At 39.0% G+C, this 24,392-nt stretch overlaps 1 protein-coding gene and 1 pseudogene across 4 annotated transcripts in view; one reads left to right on the plus strand and one right to left on the minus strand.

Annotated features, from left to right (window-relative positions):
- Positions 1–24,392, minus strand: part of Zc3h12b (zinc finger CCCH-type containing 12B) — a 187,312-nt gene that overhangs the window by 62,993 nt on the left and 99,927 nt on the right. The window lies entirely within an intron of this gene.
- LOC142840734 (glyceraldehyde-3-phosphate dehydrogenase pseudogene) lies at positions 15,712–16,782 on the plus strand (annotated as a pseudogene).

Genomic DNA, 24,392 nt, shown 5'->3' on the forward strand with positions numbered 1-24,392 from the left:
TGGAGGAGGTGCGCCACTGTGGGAGTGGACTTCAAGGTCTCCTATGCTCAACGTATCGCCAAGTGTCATAGTCCAATTTGTTGTCTGCAGATGTAAAACTCTTAGCTACCTCTGCAGCACCATGTCTGCCTGTACACCACCATGTCCCACCATGATGATAATGGACTGAACCTCTGAAACTGTAAGCCATCACCTCAATTAAATGTTTTCCTTAATAAGGATTGCTGTGGTCATGATGTCTCTTCACAGAAATAGAAAGCCTAACTAAGAAAGCCTTGGCAAACATGAAAAGTACTCTTTTTAGTTTTTGCTAGGGTTGCCCAAAAGACTTCCAAAAAAAAAAATAAAGCCTTTTGCTATTGTCTTTGGTTTGCCCCCAGAGGTGGAAGGTAAATTCTTATTGCTTCGACACCATGAACTTGAGACACAGAACCAAGAGACCCTGAGCTGGAACTGACCTGAAAGACTTCTCCCTGAGAGCTAGCTTTCATGGTACCAGAAGGCATCATGCACTCTTCCAAACAAGGGAGGCAACTGACAGATGAAACCACCGATGACACCTCTGAGCCACATCAATGACCAGATACAGTAATGGCATGCCTACCTTCTCTGAAACCAAAAATCCTCTAGTTGGACTGTTTGGAGCATTACTAAAAGAGAAAAACAAATCCACCATATGACTAAGCTACACCACTCCTTGTTACATGCCTAGAGGACTCAGCAAACTAAGACCCACTCCACAAGTGCTAAATTATGTCTAGTACTGGAAGCCTAGCTAATTCCTTAATGTTAGTGAAATCATACATCTTGGAGTAGAACCTACAACTGCCACTTTACTAAATCAGTATACTACCTAGCTACATCCCAAATATCTGTCCTTCCAACCGCAGGTTAAGTATAGCCCTCACCCCTCATCAAAAAATCTTTGTAAGAGACAGATATGACTATAGAAAACCACACGTGGCCAAAATGCAGTTAGAGAGCCAAGTCCCAAGTAATACTTCTATACCATAACTCCTGCTCCCAAGACTTGGAGTATCATTGTGGAAGAGGGTGTGGAAAAATTCTAAGAATCAGCAAAACGAATGTCAGAAGCTATCCCAATAAAGTCTTACCAACATGATGACTTCCTAAACTTGACCTGAACAAGAACAACAATAGACATGCTAATGTGGACTGGGGCTTGGGGGAAGCACAAGAGATCTCTCAACTCTATACAAAGAACCATACGCAAAGCAGCAGTCCTGTGAGTAGAAAAAATGATCTTCCTCAGGAAAGAGCACACCAATTGGTTAGCCAATACCTGATACCATACATACAAATCAGCTCTTATAACATACAAGTAACATACAGACTGAGCAGGTTGTGTTTGTGTATTTAGGAATATACCTACATATATTTCCATATGCATATACATATATATTTATGTATGCAACAACAATTAATAAAAAATGAAGTCATGAATTTAAAAGAGAACATGACAGAATACATGGGAGGATTTGGAGTGACAAAAGAAAGGGAGAAATGATGCAATTAAGTTATAATCTTAAAATTTCTCTTAAAGTTTCAAAAATGAATGGTTTTATTAATTCTTTGAGAATTTCATACAGTATATTTTTATCATATTTATCACTTCTTCACAACTCCTTTAAGCTCCACCCCTACCTCCTTACCTACCCATCTTCCCATTCTCTCTCTCTCTCTTTCTTTCTTTCTTTCTTTCTTTCTTTCTTTCTTTCTTTCTTTCTTTCTTTCTCTTCCTTCCTTCCTTCCTTCCTTCCTTCCTTCCTTTCTTCCTTTCTTTCTTTCTACACATTGTGTCTTCCTTTTTAATACATTGGGTCAACTACTCCTGAGCATGGGACCTACCTGGAGTTTAGTTAATATATCAGGTATAACACCATTAAAGAAAACTGACTCGATGGGTGGTGATGGCGCGTGGCTTTAATCCCAGCACTTGGGAGGCAGAGGCAGGCGGATCTCTATGAGTTCAAGACCAGCCTGGTCTACCAGAGCTAGTTCCAGGATAGGCTCCAAAGCAATATGAAGAAACTCTGTCTCCAAAAACCAGAGCAAAACAAAACAAAAAAGCAAGCTGACTCCACTTCCCAGCAGCATTCCCGCTCTAATAGCTCCTCAGCTGTGGCTGAGGACTACAATGTCACTCCCAGTCCTCCATACTGAGATTGTGTCTGCCTTACACAGCTCTTGCACATGCTTTCATAGTCACTATGAACACCATAGGGTATTTAAGTGGGCTCCCAGAGGAGAAACATGTGGTTCCAGACTTGCATGGGCTCCCTGCTGGCCTGTTTCCCCTCCATGTGCTCAGCCACCCCAGAGCACTGTACTTAATAAAATGATGGGCATTTTGATTTGGTTTGATTTGAGCTAATTGGACTTCCCTGTGCCAGTCAAACTGCCCTTCTTATTTTTTTCTTAACACTAAGTGAAAGAGGAACAACTGTAACTAATACCACAGCTATAAAAGGATCATAGACAACTTTCATCAATGATTCCATGTCTAAATTTGACTAATATAAAAAGTGGACAATTTCCTAAAATACAGAAATTAGTGAGAATGAATATCAAAGAAACAGAAAGCCACAAGAGATTAATAATGAATAAGGACATGAAACCAGGAAAAAAATTTCCTATCAATAAAATAGCCAAAATCATATAGTTTCTTGATGAAGCCTAGAAAATGCAAATATTTATATAAGAGTTTGTTAAAATTTGTAAGACTTGGAAGCAACCAAGATGTCCTTCAACAGCCATGGAAAAGCAAATGTGACATATCTACAGATATGTAGATCTGACAAAATGAGTTACAAAAGGACATGGGTAAACTTTAATTCATTATGGTGGGGAAGCGGGGCATCAAGTGTGGTGGCCTGGGCAGGAAGCTGAGAGTTCACATCCTTAACTACTAGCTTGAAAAATAGAGTGAACCGGAAATAGGGTAAAACTTTAAACTCTCAAAGCCTGTTCTTAGTGACATGTTTCCTTCAGAAAAGCTGCACTTCTCTATAACCTCTCCCCACATATATTTTATTTTATTTTTTTATTTTTTATTTTTTTGGATTTTTCGAGACAGGGTTTCTCCATAGCTTTTGGTTCCTGTCCTGGAACTAGCTCTTGTAGACCAGGCTGGCCTCAAACTCAGAGAGATCCACCTGCCTCTGCCTCCCGAGTGCTGGGATTAAAGGCGTGCGCCACCACCGCCCGGCAATATATTCTAAATGTATTATATATTTATACACACACATATATAGAGAGAGGTGAATATTTCAGACAAAGATCATGGCATGAGAAATGGCAAATATTTGCCTTGGATACTGAAGCTTTTGTGGCAATTTGTGGTGCCTTTATTTTGAAATTGGGGAAAATGGAATATGTATTTTATTCTATGTATTGTGACTGGTAAAGGATAACTTGTTGCTTCAAATTTTGTACATGAGGAGTTCCTTCTTTTGAAATCCTACACTCTTTAATTAAGACTATTTTCTCAAAAAGATTAAATGGATTTATAATAGACATAAGTACATTAGTTTTCAACATGAACGAAGTTACTCAGAAATTAACTTTTTCCAAGCCTAAAAATAAAGTTACAGTTGGATGATCTGTAAGTTCAAGATTTCACTCTATATTAGCTGTGAAACAATTTCTATTTATAAAACTTACAACATTCACCATGTATTTTTGCTACTCTTTGTAACAACCTATTTTTAACTCTTCTACAGCTGTAGAATGTTAAAAGTCAGTTCCATGCAAATTCTTATTTTGCTGCATACACTCCTTGATGCTTAATATAACGTATGGTGGACTTTCCTTTTAGTCTGGGGCTATTATAAGACATTCCACAAACACTTCCTAGCAATTTTGGTTTAGCAGCAGTTTTTAAATATTGTTTACTTAAAGTCCAGATAATTTTCTCATTCTTGATATTCTGTATGCTTCTTCTCAGCCCAATCTCTGAGTTATATACTGGAGACTGGTAGCATAAAGAACTCTGATAAAACATTTGGATCAAATAGGATCAGTAATCTTTGAGCAATAGGGAGTTAAAAGATTATAAGAGTGATAGGTTATAAGAGTGATAGGTGGTGGACAACTTCAAGGAACTGTTGTTTTCCAGACACAACAGGGCAATTGCATATATAAACTTGGAGCAATTATGACAAAATGCACAACACCTGTCTCAAGCCCGTCTCAGCATGGAGCGGGGAGGTGGTCCTTAACTCCCACCCCTAGCAGCTATGGAGCTATTGGCATTTGGTAGCTACTAGCAAAAAGAGAGAGAGTCATTTTTCTTTAATGGTGTGACAACATTCTGGGGCAGGCCCCAAGAATAATTGAGCAGCAAATTAGACTCAATGGGAGTTAAAAAAAAAAAAGACAAACAAAAAAGGTGGGTGTAGAGAGATATGAGGGTGGAGAGGCTACGTTTAAGGAAGTGCTGGGGAAGATGTGTGTAAAAATAATTAAAGCCCACTGTGTAAAATTTCTCCAAAAATTAATGAAAATATTATTAAAACAAACAAAAACCTAACATATTTGTGCTGTATAGAGAACAAAGTGAGATGAACTCAATCAAAGCCACCTGAGTAATTTCAGTTTTCTTGATATGAGGGCTAGGCAACACAAACTACAATATCCTTTAATCTCTGTGTGTTACCTTATAATATGATAGAATGGAAGTCAGGAAGGTGATCCATTCGATTTTTTACAGATAGCACAAAAACTTTTGTTTTGCTCTACTTAGCATTTTATTATTGTTGTGGTATTTTGCAATTTTACAGTAAATTTTGAATTTTTTTGTTGTGTGAAAAATTTCATCAATAGATGCAGAGAAACATTTAACGAACTTTAACATTCTTTCATGATAATTGTTTTTTAATAACTTAGATATAGATGTGCTGTACCCTAACACAACAGTGCCATATAGCAAAGGCCACAGCCCGTATCATACTCAGTGGTGGCCTATTGAAGGCCTTTGTTATGAAATAAAGATAAAGGCAAGACTGTGTGCTGCGGGATAATGCTCTTGTATACTGTAAAGATTTGTCACTTGTCTTAGTTTAATAAAACTCTGATTGGCCAGTAGCCAGACAGGAAGTATAGACAGGGAGACCAGGCAAAGAGAATTCTGAGAAGAAAGGCATAGAGTCAGTCACTAGCCAGACACACAGGAAGAAAGATAAGAATGCCTCACTGAGTAAGGTACCAAGCCACATGGCTAAACACAGACAAGAAGTATGGGTTATTTTAAGTTGTAAGAGCTAGTTAATAATAACCCTGAGGTAATAGTCCAGCTTATAATTAACGTAAGCATCTGTGTGTTTATTTGGGATTGAACAGCTGTAGGACCAGGCAGGCCAGAAACTTATGTCTACAACTGGGAGATTTGATAATAGGATAAAAAATATCAGATTGGAGGAATAAATCAAGACGTTTTTTGTATAAGATGGGAATTATGTTAATAACAATGTATTGTATACTTAAAATTTTTTTCTAATTTATTTATTTATTATGTATACACTATTCTGTCTGTATGCCTGAAGGCCAAAAGAGGGCGCCAGACCTCTTTACAGATGGTTGTGAGCCACCATGTGGTTGCTGGGAATTGAACTCAGGACCTTTGGAAGAGCAGGCAATGCTCTTAACCACTGAGCCATCTCTCCAGCACATTAAAAATTTTTTAAAACAACGGATTTGAAGCATTCTTTGCACAAAATGACAAAATTGGTAGGTAGCATATTAAATAGACTGCATTAATCTTTGATAAGTTATACAAGTATTAAGCCATTATGCTGTCTATTATAAACATATGCAAACTTAAAATTTTGATTTAGAAATAAGCAAAATTGTAAACAGAGGCTTTTTTTTGTGTTGTCTGCCCCTCCCCTGGGTGCTACAGCCACTTCTAAATAGTCACTCAGAGACTTAATATTAATTATAAACCGCTTGGCCTAATACTTCAGGCTTATTACTAACTAGTGCTTACATTTAAATTAACCCATTTCTATTAACCTATGTATTGCCACATGTATGTGGCATTACCACTCTACCGGCATCTTGCTTCTTGGGCAGCTGGCTGGTGTTTCCTCTGTCTCCACCCTTTTTCTTTTTGTATCTATGTTTGGATTTCCTGCTTGGTTCTATTCTGCCTTGCTATAGGCCAAAGTAGCTCTTTATTAACCAATGGTAATAAAACATATTCACAGCATACAGAAAGGTTATCCCACAGCACAAAAACATTGTTTTATATAATGTAGCATAAAATTAACCAATTAGCCATTTCAGGGTTTGGTTGCATTTAATACATTCACATTGTTATCCAAAGGTCATTTATATCTAATATTAAATATTGTCTTAATTCCAAAAGGAAACCTGAACATATTTAGACTTCCAGTTAGTTTCTCCTTTTGTCCTAATTATTCCCAACCACTAATTTGCTTTTGATTTGTATGAATTTTCCTTCCATGGCTATTTCATACTAAATGGTGACAAATAATATGCGACCTTCTGTGTAAGGCTTTTTCACTTATTATTTTTCTAATATTCATTTACATTGACGTTTGTTTCATTACCAGATTTCCTTCTGTTGAATAATATTCTATTGGATGGTTAGAGTACATTGTATTTAGATGTTCATCAACGGATGGACAGTTGGGTGGGGATTTAAATAATATTTCTATAAACAAATGTTTATAGTAACAAACCTTTTATGCTTTACATATGTTCGAATATTTTTAACTATTTCTAAAAGATTCTACATATAGAAAGTGAATTTCTATGGCACATGATAACTTCATATTTAAACTCTATAAGGAAATGCAAAACTGCTTTTTAAAAGATGTACACTATTTTATATTTTCACTAAGAAATGCATTTTACTAATCTCCCCACATTCTCACTAGCACAAAATTTATGATTTTATGAATTATTATAGCTATGCTGATGACAGTTAAGTGTATTAATTTTGCATTTCCCTACTGACTAGTGATGCTGGCCATTGCCAGGAGCCATTTCAGGCTTCTCCTTTCTCACAGGGCCTTGAAGTAAAAACTTTGAGACAGAAAACTTAAAGTTAACCAAAACATTATGTGCTAACCTTGGAGACTCAAGCTCTGGAAAGCACCACAGAGTGTCTTCAGTGCTTGCTGCTTATCACTAACAGCAGGTGTTCTAGCCACTGACCTTGCAACTGCCCTGCTTAGCTGCCAAGCAGAGCTGCTGAATCCCTTCCCCCTTCCCCAGTTCCCCCTTCCCGAGTTCCTCGCTGAGGAGTATATAAGACAAAAAGCTTGCTTCAATAAATGAAGACCCTGAAAAATTGAGAAGCGAATCCTGTTTTGCCTGCTTGGTCTTCTTTCCCTTTCTCGCCCATGTTCTTTCAGGTGGTGCCCCTTCAGACCCTGGAATAACTGGACCTGCTGGGTGGGTTACAATGGCGCCCGAAACAGGGACCTGAAGTACAGCCAACTATCGGACAATGAAGCGTGGTCCCTGGACAACAAAAATAAAGAGAAGGTTCTGCTGGCTGTAGGACTCGGACAGATCTGCAGGACAAGGAAGGCGCAGGTTCACTGTAGTCCAATAGACATGGGACAATCACTTTCAAAGGAAGAGAAATTCATACAAGAATTTAAACAGTCACTCAGGGAGAGGGGAGTAAGAGTTAAAAAAGAGAGATTTAGCTGAATTTGTTTGTTTTATAGATGAAAAATGCCCTTGGTTAGTTTTAACCAGCCCAAAAATACACCCTAAAACTTGGGACAAGGTGGGTAAAGATCTTAGTGAGATGATTAAAGCAGGTAATTCTGTGCCAGAGATTGTTCTTAATTACTGGTTCCTGATCAGGGACGTAGTAAATAGTCCAGAAAAGGGAGGGGATGGTTCCCGTCTCTTAACAATAGTCACTGAATTCTTAGAGGTATCCCGCTCGCCATCTCGTAAAGATAACGAGAATGAGAGCCCTTCCCCCTGTCCTTCGGTTATAATTAGTATTCCCGAGGACCCCTCCCCAGGACCTGTTAAACCTACAACAGCTCTCCAAAAAGGGGACTGTGTCCGCTGGAGATAAGAACCAAAAAACCGCCTAAAAGGCATTTATCCATCACTGGCCGCTTTAAAAAAAAAAAAAAAGATGAAATCAAACCCAATCCGAGAGATTCGGAGCTTTTGGATTCCGAGTCTGAGAATGAGCTACAGGAAAAAACGGCTAGATATGGGGAAGAGAGGTATGACAAAGGAGGTAAAGCTCCTCGCGTCTTTCTCAGTCAGCCAAAAAAGATTTCGGGGCCGCTGCCTTATGCCTTGGCCACACCCGATAGCATGCCTTTGCCCACTCCTTTGATTCAGAAATTGTTTAATACAAAGGCTGCCCTTAAGGCGCAAATAGGGGGTCTCAAGCAAGTGCTTACATTACAACATGAACTCTCAGACCTTTCCTCTCAGATTCGGGACTTACAATTCACTATGGGAAAGAGCCTGACTTTAGACAGACGGGCAAACTCTAGACTTAATCGTAAAATGGCTTATCCAGTCCTGACCCGGTCACAGGTTAGACAAGCGGGGGAGGCTGCTGTGCCTCAACCTGATACCACAGAAGACCCCCTGGGGCTAGAATCAAGACAAGAGGATAATTATGATCAAGATCAGGTGGACTCTGATTTGGAGGAAGAACCTGAACAAAATGAATGTGAAACCTTTCAGCTCATATATTAAAAATTAAACATATTAAAGATCTTCACTCTGCTGTTAAAAATTATGGGATAAATGCACCTTTTACTTTTTCTATATTGGAGGGATTAGCAGGAGAAGGATTTATGCTGCCCATAGAATGGAGCAAGGTGGTCCAGTCAGTGCTGACTAGAGGACAGTACCTGACCTGGAAGTCTGAGTTTCTCGATAGGGCTGAGGCCCTTGCTAGCAAAAATAGAAGAAACCCATTAAGTCAGACTGTTTCCTGGACAGCTGATAAAATCACTGGCAAAGGCAAGTTTATGGATGAAAAGAGGCAAAGGGGATTATCATCAGGAATACTTTCCCAGACAGCGCGGGCTGCCCTGGCAGCTTGGAGGGCAGTTCCCTCCACTGGCGCCACTACCACCCTGCTCACTAAGATCATTCAGGGGCCTCAGGAGCAATATGCCCAGTTTATGTGTAGGCTCCAAGAAACAGCAGAAAGGATCTTGGGGCTGGAGGAAATGGAAGGGACTTTGGTCAAACAACTCGCCTTCGAAAATGCCAATACAGAATGCAAAGCTGCAGTAAGGGGAAAAATGAGGGACATTGATGTTTCTGGTATGATTAAAGTGTGTAATGAGGTAGATACTTTTGGCCATCAGCTATCAAAGTCAATCAGCCTGGCCATTGGGGCAGTATTTCAGAGACAAAGGGGACACTCTCGCCCTGGAGGGAAGACATGTTTCGCCTGTGGTCAGCTGGGACATTTTGCAAGAGAATGCCCCTCTCAACCAATGGTTGGAAATAATCAAAATGGTCCTGAGAACAGAGGGGGTGGCCCCCCGGGACCCTGCCCCCGATGCAGGCGGGGCAGTTATTGGGCAAATGAATGCAAATCCAAGACCGATAATATGGACAACCCCCTAGTCCCTGTCTCTGCTACTGCGGTTCAGGGAAACGGGAAAGGGGCCCTGGTTGGGGGCCCTTACTCACCAATTCTGTACCAGCCAGCTCAAACACAGGCGCCCAATGTAAGGGGAGCAGCCCAATGTCAAAACCCCTTTACAGGGCCACCCCAGGGAGCGCAGGATTGGACTTGTGTTTCTCCTCCACCCGGATTATAACCCCCAAGGATGGGACCACAATTATAGAGACCGGTCTATATGGCCCTCCTCCTCCTGGCAGGCCATCTTTTCAACTCTTGATCATGTACATCGTCCATATTCAGGCAAATAGATTTTCCCCCATTTTTAGTTGAGTCCTTTTAGTAAGATTTATTTCTATTCTGATGTGGAACATTAATGTTTATTTTGACCTACTCTAGTATTTTTGAGATAAATACTACACTTTTATTAAGTATGATTTTATCTAAATATATACCAATAAATTAAATGTGCTGCTATTTTACTAAATAATTCTGTTTATTTTCAAAAGGGGTAGACTTCCTTTTTGTGATTTCAGTGTATTGCTTTGCTACCATGTTAATTCTGTCTTATAAAATGAGTCAAAAGTGTTTTCAACTATTTTTTTAAAGAGCTTACAAAAACATAACTGTACCCTTTTTCTTTCTTTTATATAATATCTGCATATATAACACAACCTGGATTGGAACTTGCTAAAATAGCCTCCTCTCAAGTGCTATGATTATAGGGATACACAACTGTACTACGTACTTCTCTAAGTCTTTAGTGGAAGTCATAGTGAACCACACAGTCTTGTTATTTGTTGGGAATTTTGCCTATGTAATTAATATTTTTATTTGTCATGGTTATGTTCTGGCTTCTTACTTTTCTTCAGATAGTTGTACATTTGGTTCTAGGAAATTGTACATGTCATCTAGGTTATTAAACTTCCCAACTTATTATATTCTACTACAATTGTTTCATTGTTTCTTTCATTTCATAGCATATATATGTATATATATACTCTATTCAATAAGTATATATACTCTATTTATATATATTTAAATATTTATATATATAAGTATATATACTCTATTTTTTCATTGCCACTCCAATTTTTGTCAATTTTATTTTTCTTTTCAATCTAAATTTTAGATTCTTTGATTCCCTTTTGTTTGTCTTCATTTTCATGATTTTCTTTTAAGATTTACTTTGTGCTTTCCTTTTCCAACTTTTCATTTCCATTTAAAGGTCCTTAATGTTTGAATTTAGATTGTTGACCCTTTTGAGGCTTGTATTGTGTGCTCCTGATTGTATCCCGAGTATCATCTTTTAGTAAAGATAAGTGATAAATCCTCTAAAGCACACACTACACAACCTGCCTCTCAAATAATGGAACTATAGTAGACATTGAGTACCTTGGGAGGCCACCTCTAAGTAAGTACATTCTATTTGATTTAGAAACATGATCATTCATTCTCAAAAGACAAAAGTAAACATAGACTTGTATACAAATGCACCCTATCATTTATAAATGGTAATCTCTAAACAGAAAGATTTGAATGTATTTCTGAAAAAAGATGCTAAAACTTAATGATCCTGATAAAATGTAGTCAATCATAATTATCCTAAAATGCTATATACAATGAAATAGCTGTATTTTTCTGCCAATTGCTAATTTTTCCACAAAATATTACTTTTATAGAAATGTAGAATACTCAGCAGCATAAAATTCTCTCTAATCATTAGTTTTATTTAACCTTTTTACATTTTTATGCATTTCAAGGTGTTTCATTATTTTTCTATATTTTCTTCTTTGATTACCACTCTCTTCTAATCTGGCTGATGGAGTTATTTATTTTCCTCTTGCTATTGTTTTATCATTCTGAGAAAAATCTCATGTCCTTAATAATTATGTTACCAATATTCAAATACATTTCTCAGTCTATAAATATAAGTAATTTGATAATCTTCTACACCAAACATGTATAACTCTATTAACTATATAAAATAATCATTTGATACATTAAGATAAAGCCAAATCAAATCACACAGAGAATATATATTGAAGATTTCTTCAATATTCACGATGCTTTAAATACTTATTAGGCACTTACTGTGTGCCTGGTCTTCACATACATTATTTTAACTAAGTTTATTGAGTAATTTAGCAACTTTATATTGGACATCTGTTGTCAATGCTACAGTCCCAATAAACAGTTCTTTTTATGGGCAAAAAAATAGTAAATACATACTTGAAAATCACATAGCTAGTTAAAGAAAGACAAGGTTAAATCCAGTCAAAATTGTCAGGATTCTTTCCATGTACAGCTGATGTAACGTTTCTGTGGTTGGTCTGACAGCAGTCACTAAACTTTTATTTTTTATTTTTTTACTCATGTTATTTAAATTATAAGTTAATAAATGTCATCATTTATAACTGATTTTGTTCTGATTTCACATTTTCAAATTTCCTTTTTTTTTCATATTGAGCTCTACATTTTTCTCTGCTCCCTCAGTGCCTCTCCCCTCCCCTTCAACCCTCTCCCATGTTCCCCATGCTCCCAATTTACTCAGGAGATCTTGTCTTTTTCTACGTCCCATATATATTAGATCTATGTATGTCTCTCTTAGGGTCCTCATTGTTGTCTAGGATCTCTGGGATTGTGACTTGTAGGCTATTTTTCTTTATGTTTAAAAAACACTTATGAGTGAGTACCTGTAATAATTGTCTTTCTGGGTCTGGGTTACCTCACTCAAAATGATGTTTTCTAGCTCCATCCATTTTCCTGCAAAATTCAAGATGTCATTTTTTTCTGCTGTGTAGTACTCCATTGTGTAAATGTATAATGAAAAAAGTTTTCTTTTTTAAAAAAAATCAAAAACAAACAAACAAACAGAAACTTGGCTTAAAGACACACTGACATGTCAAAAATTATGATAACCCTAGATTCCACAATGAAAGGTGGAGATATTAGGCAAGAAAAACTCAAGTTTGTGTATTTCTTGGGGTGGATAAAGAAGCTTTACCTTAATTTTTTATCTTTGGTAAACTAGGCATGGTTAAATTGTTGTTGGAGAGATAGTGCCGTAGAGGAGACTTGGCTGCATAAATATTGTGAGATTGAGACTGGCCCCTGACACATTGACAATGTTGTAATTGTTTGAGACAGTATTTCTCTGTGTAGCTGCTCGCTGTCCTGGAACTCATTTTGTAGACAAAGCTGGTTTATAAATCATAGGTCCACCTTCCTCTGTGTCCCAAGTGCTAGAAATAAAGTTATGGGCTACCATGGAAAAAAAATACTGTAAGCTTTCTCTTCTATTGGACCAGTTTATTCTTCTCTTCACATTACAGAAGTGAATTGTTTTATTGCTATACATTGGTAATAAGTTTCAAAATCAGAAAATAATTTCTTCAACTTAATTTTTTAATTATTCAGGTTCCTTGAGAATTTATATAAAATTTAGAATAAATTTTCCTATTCATGTAAAAATTCCAGTAGAATTTTGATAGGCATGTAATTGAATCTATAGGCCATTTGGGGTAGTATATGTATTTTAACTAAAATTCACTGTTACAATCTATGATCATTAATATTTTTTGCCTGTATTTTCAAGTTTTCAATTTAGATAATCCTTCATTTTTGTTTAGGACTTTTTTCCTTTTTAAATAGCATGAAATTATTTATGAAATAAATAATGGAATGCTTTTTCTTATCTCCAGTTTTGATGGCTTTTGCATATGAAAATACTATAAACTTTTTGTTTAGATTTTGCTTTCTTAAACTTTGTTTAAGTGAATTATTCTAACCTCTTCTTGTGAAAGCTTTCTGGGTTTCTCTATTGAATTTAGTATGTTACTGTTTTGTAGATATTGTTGCCTTTACTCTAAACATTGGTAAAATATACATTTGTGTTATTATTTTGCTATTTGATTTCTACTTTTTAATATACATTCCTTGCCCCATGTTTCTTTTTATTTGCCTTTTATGGATTGGGCAGAAAGGAATATTAGCTGTTGAACTTTATGCCATTATTTTACATGTTATTATAAATTTTACTTTATAAAATTCAAGTTATTAATATTTTGACCATAACTCCTTTTTTAAAATTCCTCTTATTGGCTTAACAATATGGAGTTTGGTATCATATATAAAAAGTTGTTTGAAGGGGCTGGAGAGATGGCTCAATGGTTAAGAGCATTGTCTGCTCTTTCAAAGGTCTTGAGTTCAATTCCCAGCAACCACATGGTGGCTCACAACCATCTGTAATGAGGTCTGGTGCCCTCTTATGGCCTGCAGACATACACACAGACAGAATAAATAAATTTAAAAAATTGTTTGAACTCTTCACTATATATTTTCTTTTTATTTTCATCTGTTCCCTTTTATTGAAAATAGATTATTTTCACATACAGAACAAAGGAGATTTGCACCAGAGAACAAAGGGGAGGGAATAAGAGACAAAGTCAGGAGACAGAGGATAAGGGAGGAGGGGAAAGGAACAAGAGAGGAGGGGAAGGGATATCTGTTCTTGGAGAACAAAGGACTGCCTCTGGATAGAGAGGAGACAGACATGACTCAAAGGCAAATGGCAGCTTATAAAGGTATAAGGGGAAACCCCGTGTTAGAATGAGGTGTTTAATTTTAATTGGGCATGCTAATTAGATGAGGGAAAGCTGGGGGGGGGGCGTTGATTGCTGAACTCCAATACTTTGATACGTGGACCTTAGTAATCAGTCTCAGGAGGAGGAAGTAGTCAAATAAGGGAATGGACCTAGTTGGCTAGCTTTAGGAATGCAATCTAACGGCTTTTAGTAAGGCAGAGGGAATAGAGAAGGGCAAGGCCTGCCAGAGCCATGTTTGCCATGCTCAGGCTGGCAAGAGTCCCTTTAATTACTATGGGCTGTTAGGCTATCCAGTGAATTTTGTGATTCTACATGACTTTGAGCACAGTTGTTTCTATTTCTTTGAAGAGTGAGATGGGAATTTTGATTGGGATTGCATTGAATATGTGCATGGCTTTTGGTAATATTCATTTTTAATTGATTTTTATTGAGCTCTACATTTTTCTCTCCTCCCCTTCCTGCCTCTCCCCTCCCCCATTCAACAATCCCCCAAGGTCCCCATGCAAACAATTTACTTGGGAGATCTTGTCTTTTTCTACTTCCCATGTAGAGTAGATCTATGTAAGTCTCTCTCTTAGTATCCTCATTGTTGTCTAAGTTCTCTGGAATTGTGATTTGCAGGCTGGTTTTCTATGCTTTATGTCTAAAAACCACCTACCGAAGAATAGATAAGGAAAATGGGGTACATTTCACAATGGAGCACTACACAGCAGAAATAAATAACGACATCTTGAATTTCGCAGGAAAATGGATGGAGCTAGAAAACATTATTCTGAGTGAGATAACCCAGACACAGAAAGACAATTATCACATGTACTCACTCATAGGTTAATATTCATTTTTATAGTATTAATCTTACCAATCGAAGAGCATAATATGTCTTTTCATTTTCTAGTGTCTTTATCTCTTCAGAGATTTGACATTTTCATTGCAGAGCTCTATTACCTCCTTGGTTAGTTATTATGAATGAGAATGTGTTTAAGACCTTGTTGTCTGTATGTCTGTTACTAGTTTATAGAAAGGCTATTTGATTTTGGTGCTGTATCCTGTCACTTTGCTCAAAATGTTACTCATTTCTACAAGTTTTCTGATAGAATATTTAAAGAATAAATGGCCATTTTTCTAATCCATAAAATGATGGTTTGGAAAATGCAATGAGGTAATGACCTCCATCCTGTCATACTCCATGAGTCACTATTAGAATTTGATGTTCTGTAATTCCATACAAATGAGGCATAATCCAATGACTAATCACAACAGCAATAACTGTCAAAATTATCTTATCATAATATCTTACTGATAAATATCATATAACAGAAAAATCAGGCAGTGGTAACTGAATTTGAAGAAAAAGTAAAAGTATAATGTAAAAGAGGGAAAATTGTGGGAAGTGTAAATAAAATGTTTTTATTTAATCTTAAAGTATTAAACAAGACAAAACTTCATTAAAAATATAAAGAAGCGGCTCTCCGCTCCTCCCTGTTCTAGAGACAGCCGCTTCTTTTCGTGCAGTGCCAGCCTCGTTCCAGAGACACGATGGTGAAGGTCGGAGTGAACGGATTTGGCCGTATTGGACGCCTGGTTACCGGGGCTGCCTTCACTTCTGGCAAAGTGGATGTTGTTGACATCAATGACCCTTTCATTGACCTCAACTACATGGTTCCAGTATGACTCCAGCCATGGCAAGTTCAAAGGCACAGTTAAGGCTGAGAATGGGAAGCTTGTCATCAACGGGAAGACAGATCCAGGAGCAAGATCCCGCCAACATCAAATGGGGGAATGCCTGCGCCGAGTATGTTGTGGAGTCAACTGGTGTCTTCACCACCATGGAGAAGGCTGGGGCCCACTTGAAGGGTGGGGCCAAAAGGGTCATCATCTCCACCCCTTCTGCCAATGCCCCCATGTTTGTGATGGGTGTGAACCATGACAAGTATGACGATTCCCTCAAGATTGTCAGCAATGCTTCCTGAACCACCAACTGCTTAGCCCCTTTGGCCAAGGTCATCCATGACGAACTTTGGCATCATGGAAGGACTCATGACCACAGTCCATGCCATCACGGCCACCCAGAAGACTGTGGATGGCCCCTCTGGGAAGCTGTGGCGAGATGGCTGTGGCGCTGCCCAGAACATCATCCCTGTATCCACTGGTGCTGCCAAGGCTGTGGGCAAAGTCATCCCAGAGCTGAACGGGAAGCTCATGGACATGGCCTTCCGTGTTCCTACCCCCAGTGTGTCCGTCGTCTATCTGACATGCCGCCTGGAGAAAGCTGCCAGGTATGACAACATCAAGAAGGTGGTGAAGCAGGCATCCGAGGGCCCACTAAAGGGCATCCTGGGCTACACTGAGGACCAGGTTGTCTCCTGTGACTTTAACAGTGACTTCCACTCTTCCACCTTCAATGCTGGGGCTGGCATTGCTCTCAATGACAACTTTGTAAAGCTCATTTCCTGGTATGACAATGAATTCGGCTACAGCAACAGAGTGGTGGACCTCATGGCCTACATGGCCTCCAAGGAGTAAGAAGCCCACCCTGGACCACCCATCCCAGCAAGGACACAACAAGAGAGGCTCTTGGCTGCTGAGCAGTCCCTGTCCTAACTTGTAGTAATAGGGGCGGTGGCAGGGCTGCGTCCCCAACACCCCAGCCACCTGCTCGGCTAGCTTATGCCCCGAAATAACAACACACAAACTGTATTCATTTAATCACTGCCTGGCCCTTTAGCTTTTGCCCTTACTGGCTAATTCTGATATACCGATCAACCCATCTCTAATAATCTGTGCGCACCGGTCTTACCGGGAAGATTCTAGGTCGGAGCTTCATCGCGTGTGTCTGCCCGGGAGCGGGGGCATGGCGTCTCTCTGAGGCGTCTGCTCCGGAGAGGAGAGCTGTCGAGTCTGACCTCACTTCCTCTTCCTCCCGGCATTCTGTTCTGTTTACTCCACCTACCTACGTCCTAACCAATAAAATGGGCCGAGGCAGTTCCTTTATTAGCCAATGACCTTCCTCCATCACTAACTCAACCCTTGATACTGAGCATCTCCCTCACAGTTTCCATCCCAGACCCCCAGAATAGCAGGAGGGGCTTAGGGAGCCCTACACTCTTGAACACCATCAATAAAGTTCATTGCACTCCCCCCCCCCAAAAAAATATAAAGAAGCCACTTGTCAGCGATTCAAAATTCATCCAAGGAATATGAATAAAAATATGTCCTTAAGTTTGTACTCTCTGCTAAAAATTACGTTCTGCTTATCAACTCCATGACTTTAAGCTAGGCAAGTGCATACACATGTGCAGCTGAATTCTGACCACTGAGAGTGCAGTACAGGGCTCTATGCATTAGGAAGACAAAGCCAAGGGTAGCAAAATGTCTGAGTTCTCAAAAAAAAAATGACCACACAGTCCAAAGTATTTCAACAAGGTAAAAAAGAGTTTCTTTTGAAGAAGGTTGTGCAACCATGCCAAATCAAGCAACCAAGCAAGCACACCCAGTGGAGCTCCCACTGGCTTTGTATTCCTAGTTTAAAGTTATGGAACCCATGACTGTCACTGCTAGGGTTGCCAAGAGCCTCAGACTCATTAAGCCATCCCCATATAAGGGGAGACCAAATTCTACTGTTCCACTATGCAATATAGCAAGAAAATGATTCCTAATGACATTCTACTATACTCAAAGATCAGTGTCTTGCTTAGCCATTATCAGAGAAGCTTCTTCCTGTAGTAGATGAGAACAAATACAGAGACTCCTAGCTAGAGAATGTGCAGAGAGTGAGATACCTTGGGACACTCAGTCCTAAATGGAACATCTCCATTAAATCCCTGCCCTCAGGGCTCATGTAACCCTGCAGAAGAGGTGGTAGAAAGATTGTAAGAGCCAGGGGAATGGAAGATAGCAACAAAACAAAGCCTTCTAGACACAAAAAGAGTGATACAATATGAATTCACAGAGACTGTGGCAGCATGCACAGGACCTGCACAGTTTAAGCCAGACAGGGTCCCAGAACTGAAATGGGAAGTGGACACAAGACCCCATCCCTAACCCAGAAGCTATTTTCAACTGATGACTACTCACAAAGGAAAAACTAGTTTAGTCTAACAAAGTTTCACTGGGCATACAAAACACATTTAAGAGGAAGAGTCATGCCCAGCAGTAAATGCCCAACACAAAACAAACAAAATGGTAATTTTGGAGAAGTGTTTTTGTTGTTGCGGTTGTTTTCTTTTGGCCTTTTTTTTGTCTCCTAATACATTGTTTGGGCCCTTCCTTCCTTCCTTCCTTCCTTCCTTCCTTCCTGCCTGCCTGCCTGCCTGCCTGCCTGCCTTTTTATTCTTTTGGTCCTTTGCTTATATATTATGGTTTCTGACTTTTATCTCTTTGTGTGTGCATGTATGTATCTATGCATTTATATGGACACCCACTGCTTCTTCTTTGGCTCTTTTTTCCTGTTAATTTGTTTGTTTGGTCCTAATCAGGTCTATTTGTTTATTATTTTATTTTATTTCTTTTTTTAATTTGATATGCCTGTTTGTTTTTCTAATGAGAGATCAAGCAAAATTGTGGGTTTGAGTGGGCAGAGTGGTGGGAAGGATCTGGAAAGAATTAGGGGAAGGGAAACCACAGTCAAAATATGATGTGTGAAAAAAACTATTTTTAATAAAAAAGGCTATTCTAGTAAGTGTGGGATTCTATCTCATTGTAATTTGATTCAAATTTCCATTATTATTAGTTCATAATTCAGTGAGTTTAATTAATGCTGCCCTTATATAGATGAGTGTGGATCCATGCACTGGTGCATGGTCAATCTACCAGGTAGCACATTCCTGAAGAAAATTGATTCCTCGTCCTCTCACAGGACTCAACTGTCAGTAGTTTCTCAGTCATGAGCAGGAACTTGTGTGCATTCCTCACCACACACACCAGAGTCCTATATACTCATAGCCGAGCAAGACTGCGGATGACTTCCTTTCTCCCAGCAGTCTACATAGCACCATCCAGTACTGTGAAAGTTAGTCAGTTGGGAGGAAGCTTTGATGTCAGTACTAGCTTTGTTTCTCCAAGTCATATGAGCAAATTGTTTTGTTTCTTCAACAGTAGGGTCTTACCATCTGCCAGGAGCCATTTCAGGCTTCTCCTTTCTCACAGGGCCTTGAAGTAAAAACTTTGAGACAGAAAACTTAAAGTTAACCAAAACATTATGTGCTAACCTTGGAGACTCAAGCTCTGGAAAGCACCACAGAGTGTCTTCAGTGCTTGCTGCTTATCACTAACAGCAGGTGTTCTAGCCACTGACCTTGCAACTGCCCTGCTTAGCTGCCAAGCTGAGTTGCCAAATCCCTTCCCACTTCCTCCTTCCCCCTTCCCCAGTTCCCCCTGCCTGAGTTCCTCACTGAGGAGTATATAAGACAAAAACCTTGCTTCAATAAAGGAAGACCTTGACAAATTGAGAAGAGAATCCTGTTTGCTTGCTTGGTTTTCTTCCTCTTTCTCACCCATGTTCTTTCAGGTGGTGCCCCTTCAGACCCTGGAATAACTGGACCTGCTGGGCGGATTACAACCATCAAGTCCCAGTGGATGTCCATGAGCAATGCCAAAATCATTCATTGTTTGATTGTTTCTGTAATTACCCCAACCAACAACTTGAGGTGAGACATGTCACCCCTGTTATTCTTTCAGTCCCTGCCCTAGCCACACCCACTCCTTTTTTACCTCTGACCTCAGCTGCCATCTCTCTCTCTCTCTCTCCTGTTCTCTCCCGGTGTACACACGGGCTTTGTCTCTCCTCTCCTTCTCTCTCTCTCTCTCTCTCTCTCTCTCTCTCTCTCCCTCTCTCCTGTAATAAATATTTTAGCTTTATGCCTATTTTTGTGTCTATGTGTCTGTTACCTGCCACCACCTCCCGCATGGCGCGTGCCCTCCTGCTGGTGGGAAACTGTAGCTGCTTGTCGCATGGCGGGCTCCACCAGCCCGCCTGGGGATATTGCAGGTACCGGCAACTGTCTCTTTGGGGCTAGCAGCTGCAACGCAAACATCTTAGAAACATCTTAGGATTAAGAACCCCTACCACTGGACTTTTTATTTGATGACTTATGACTTTTGGAAGGTGCATTATTCTCTGTGTAGGGCAAATCTATTTAAATTTTGTATATGTATGTACATATATATGTTACTATATGTGTATACATGTGTATATATATGGAAGTTCATAAAATGCATATATACAGAAGCTCACAAATTATCAGATTTACATAATTTTCCATAAATCCTTAGTGCTTTTAAGGCATATCCATATTAATTTCCACAGTAGCTCTACAAGTTCACATTCCCACCAGCACTGTATGAATGTTCCTTTTTGCGCATATCCTTGATATCATTTACCTTAAAAGAATTCTGTTTTATTATTAATACTATTCTACACAGGGTGGGATGTAATCACAGCACAATTTCAATTTTGATTTCCTTGATGAATAAAGAAATGATGTTGGCAGGTGTTTGAAAGATCTGGTCACATTGCACTGGAAATCAGTATGCAGCAATATGAATACTGATTCTCAGCCCACTTTCTCCTGTTATTTAGTCTGGGACACCAGTACATGGGATGTTGACATCTACGTTCCATGTGGGATTTCTCTATTCAATTAAATCTTGCTGGATATGCCTTCATAGACATACCAAAAATGTGTTTCTATAGTGATTATAATTCTAATTCAGTTGACAATGAAGACTAACAAAAACGGGTTCTTAATGTTTTTGTTATTGAGTTGTTTATCACCTTCTCAATTATATTTATTCGCAGTCATTTTAATTTTAGAAGATATTGTGACTAGGATAATGTTTCCTGGTTTCTATTGTACCAAGTTTACCTTCTGTATATAGAAGGTTACTCATTCATTTTGCATGCTGATTTTTGTATACTGCTACTTTGCTAAAATTGCTTAGCAGATTGCAGAATTCTGTAGTAGCATATATAGGATCTTTTAAGTAAAAAGCCAGGACATATCATTTGCAAATAAAAATAACATGATTCTTTTTCTTTCTTTTTGTATCTTGTGTGCGTTTCATTCTCTTGTCTTAGTGATCTAGACAAGACGTCAAGTGTACTGGCTGGTTTTCTATGTCATCTTGACACAAGCTGAGTCATAAGAGGAAGGTGCCTCAGCTGAAGAGACTCTTCCATGACACCCAGCTGGAAGGCATTTTCTCATTTAGTGATCAATGGGGGAGGGCCCAGCTCATTGTGTGTGGGGGGTACTATCCCTGGGCTGATAGTCATGGGTTCTATAAGAAAGCAGGCTGAGCAAGCCATGTGAAGCAAGCCAGTAAGCAGCACTCCTTCACAGCCTCTGCATCAACTCCTGCCTCCAGGCTCCTGCCCTGTTTGAGTTTGTACCCTGACTTCCTTCAGTGATGAACAGCAATAAGGAAGTATAAGCCAAATAAACCCTCCCCAACTTGCTTTTTGGTAATGGTGTTTCATTGCAGCAATAGAAACCCTAACTAAGATTATCAAGCATTATATTAAATAATAGTGGTGAGTGAGCATCCTTGTCTCAGTCTTGATTTTATCAAAAACACTCTAATATTTCTCCATTTGGTAAAATGTTGGTGTCTTAGTTGCCATCCTTTTGCTGTGAAGTGATAGCATGACCATGGCCACTATTATAAAAGGAAGTATTTAACCAAGGGTTTGCTTACAGTTTCAGAGTTAGTCCATCATCATTGTGGGAAGCAGATAGGCATGACTCAGTAGCCATACCTGAGAGCTTTGCATTCTGATCTACAGGCAGCAGGCAGAGATAAAGACAGAGATAGATAGATGATAGATAGATAGATAGATAGATAGATAGATGATAGATAGATAGATGATAGAAAGATAGATAGATAGATAGATAGATGATAGATAGATAGATAGATAGATAGATAGATAGATAGATAGATAGATAGAGCGAGCACCTGGGTAACCATTGTCAGTTACATAGCTGCTCTAACAAGGCTACACCTACACCAAAAGGGCCACACTTAGAAATCCTTCCCAAATGGGTTCACCACCTGGGAACTAAGCATGCAAACATATGAGCCTATGGAGGTCATTTTCATTCAAAACACTACAGCTGGTTATAGGTTTATGATACATAGCCTTTAGAGTGTTCAAGTTCAGGTTCTGTTCCTAGATTCTACATAGTTTTAATCATGAAGCAATTTTAAACTTTTTATTTAATTTATTGAAAATAGATTTTTTTCAAACAATATATTCTGATTATGCTATTCCTTCACCCAATTTCTGGCAGATCCTCCCCACCACCCAAATCCACATCTACTGTGTGGGACAATGGTCTTGTACCCTGTAAAGATTTGTCACTTGTACTGGTTTAATAAAATGTTGATGGGCTAATAGCAGGAAGTATAGGCAGGAGGACCAGACTAAGAGAATTCTGGGAAGAAGAAAGACATATAGAGTCAGTCACCAGCCTGATGCAGAAAATGAAAGATGAGAATGCCTCACTGATTAAAGGTACCAAGCCAGGTGGCTAACACAAAAAGAATTATGGGTTAATGTAAGATGTAAGAGTTAGTTAATAAGAAGCCTGAGCTAATAGGCCAACCAGTTTATAATTAATGTAAGGCTCTGTGTGTTTTTTGTGGGGGTCTGAACAGCTTCAGGACCAGGTGGGACAGAAACCTCTGTCAACATACTCCCTTTTTTTCCCCTCTCACTCATTATAATACAAACAGGCATCTAACAATAATAAAATAATAGAAGATAAAATAAAAATAAACAAACCAAAATAGAACAAAACAAACAAGAAAAAAGAGTCAAAGAAAAAGCACAAATAACAAATATAGATGCATATACACACACATAACAATCCCATTAAAACACACCAGAAATTGTAATATATATGCAAAAGATGTGTAAGAGAAAAAGAAAAAAAAGGGAAGAATCTCCAGACAAAGAATTATGAAACAAGGCATATCCAAAAACGCCATTGTGTTTTCTGTTTCCCATCTACTGCTGGGCATGGGTTCTGTCTTTAAGAGTACATTGTTTTAGAAAGACCATTACTATATTTATTGAAACAATCAAGTTATTTCTGTCCTCAAGTCTCTATTTGTGCTATATAAACTTATTAATTTGCATATTCTCTTAGTTGCTTTCCTTGTTGCTGTGATAAAGTTCCTGGCAAAAGTTGGTTAAAGAAGGAAGGTATATATTGGATAACCTTATGAAGGGCTTGCCCATCATGATAGGGAAGTCAAGATAGCAGATACTTGAGACAGCTGGTCACGTTATACCATCAATGGGGTGGTATGCACAACATATATACCTGTAACAAAATTATACATTTTAAAAGTTTTGGTAGTTTGCATGAGAATGTACTATTTTAATTCCTGAACCCTGGTTAGTGGAACTGTTTGGAAAGGATAAGGATGTGTGGCCTTGTTGGAGGGAGGTACGTCACTGGGGTTGGTTTGATGAGGTTAGAATCCCACATTATTTCCAATTATCTCTCCCTGTCTCTCTTTCTCTGCCTTGTACCTATGGGTCAGGATATAAAGTCTCAACTACTGCTCCAGTACAATGCCTGCTTGCTTTCCTGTTGTCATGCTTACCACCAAGATGATAATGGAATCCAACTCACTAGAACTGTGAGACCAAATAAACTCTTTCTTTTATAATTTGCCTTGGACATAGTGTATCTTCACAGCATTAGAAAAGTAACCAAGAGTTAGTCTGCCCCGCAAACTTCCACACAATCTCAGCAACCCACAACCATACCCAAGTCCTGTGCTCTCCTACTTGCTGTGCCCCAACATCCAACAGGGGAAGTGACTCCCCACTCAACCAGAGACCAAGCAGACTGAGAGAAGTACAGGTGTAGTCTTTCCACCCACCCAAATCCCCCACTCTCTTAGTCTCTGTCCATCCTGTCTCTAGGTTCCCACCTTCCTAGTTGCTATACTTTGTTTTTCCAGAGACCAGCCTTGGGTAGATACTCTCAGATCTTCCAGAGACCAAGCAGACTGTGAGAGGCCTAGGTAAGTTGCCTATCCCCCAAAATTCCCCACTCTCTCACTATTTCGGCACCCCACCCACTGTATCATCAGTTTTGTTCCCTCCTAGTGGCCTTACCCATGATCTAACTGGGGCAGAGACTCCCTGTTCT

The sequence above is a fragment of the Microtus pennsylvanicus genome, chromosome X (assembly GCF_037038515.1).
Source record: "Microtus pennsylvanicus isolate mMicPen1 chromosome X, mMicPen1.hap1, whole genome shotgun sequence".
NCBI classification, from domain to species: domain Eukaryota; kingdom Metazoa; phylum Chordata; class Mammalia; order Rodentia; family Cricetidae; genus Microtus; species Microtus pennsylvanicus.